Raw genomic sequence first — 1,184 nt, 5'->3', positions numbered from 1 at the left:
GTTAGCTCGGTATGCTGACGTACCGTAGGCTCCGGTTTCGCTGACAACAGGCGTTTTGGAGATCGTAACTCCGACGATCGTCCTCGATTCTGCTGTGGCGTTGGGCAGGTTGAGGTCGCCTCTGGTGTATTTGCCGTAGGCTCCGGTGTCGCTGACAACGTAGTATCGTAGGCCGTAGCTCCGACGGTCGCCTTGATTACGCTGCTGCTCGTCTTTCACCGATTACCGCTGTCCTCTGCCGTCTCCGTTAGCCTTGTGGTCCCAGTGTGTTGTCTCGGAGGGCTCTCAGTGACTTTTTGAGCTCTCTCCAATTTTTTCTTCTCTCTTTTATTTTATAGACTTGTCGTCTAATGTATTTACGGAGTAGTTGTTTCTTCTCGGTTTTGTAGTTTCTCGCTCCTTTTTGAGATACCCGGTAGCGTTTTTTCAGTAAGCGTATCTCCGACGTCCACTAATTAGCTCCGATGATTTCTCTTTTAAATTTTTTCATTTTTCGTCACTTACACCACCCTTTTCTTACCCGTAATTCACTTTCTGTTCACAGGTAGATCCTGACCCGGCGGACACCGATCCCACCGCTGCCACCAAATTGTCGTGCCCGTGTTGCCGGGACACGAAGAAAAAGTTCGAGATCGGTGATGCGGGCGCGGCAGGGTGTGTGGTGGTGGATAAAATGTAGTAAAAGTTTAGACTACCTCTTGTAGTAATATATATATAAAGGTTTATTTGATAAATACACTTGTATGTGTTTTAGTTACAACTCCCGTACTTATGATTTAATGTGCGAACCGCGCGTAAATCACGTATGACGCGTATGTTGCGGCGAGAGACTGAGATGTTAAGTCTTACCCGGGCGGTCTTCTCCGCTCTTTTATAATATTGTTTTAGGCTTGTCGGAGGGGGTGCCAGGCAACAAGCACATTACCATATTTGGTAATGGTGTAATGCGTTTTGAATTGAGGTTCTAAATGCGGAATGTGCAAGGTGGTGCTTATCGTCGCACTTGTACATCCGCTTCCTTGTTGTGGCGCAATTGAAACAATTCCTCGAGAAGTGTTTTGAAAGCGCTAGTACTATTCGCGATTATAACATCCCCTTCTACTTTTGTCTGGACCATTTTTCTCTATCTGACTTAGATTACGAGAAATTCAGGTGGGGAGATTAAAATGGCCCACCCTGTATAT

This window comes from Odontomachus brunneus, unplaced genomic scaffold (genome assembly GCF_010583005.1).
Source record: "Odontomachus brunneus isolate Ranch 3 - 2012 unplaced genomic scaffold, Obru_v1 Obru_scaffold_245, whole genome shotgun sequence".
NCBI classification, from domain to species: domain Eukaryota; kingdom Metazoa; phylum Arthropoda; class Insecta; order Hymenoptera; family Formicidae; genus Odontomachus; species Odontomachus brunneus.
The sequence above is the reverse complement of the archived record's forward strand: the minus strand, read 5'-3'. Positions refer to the sequence as shown.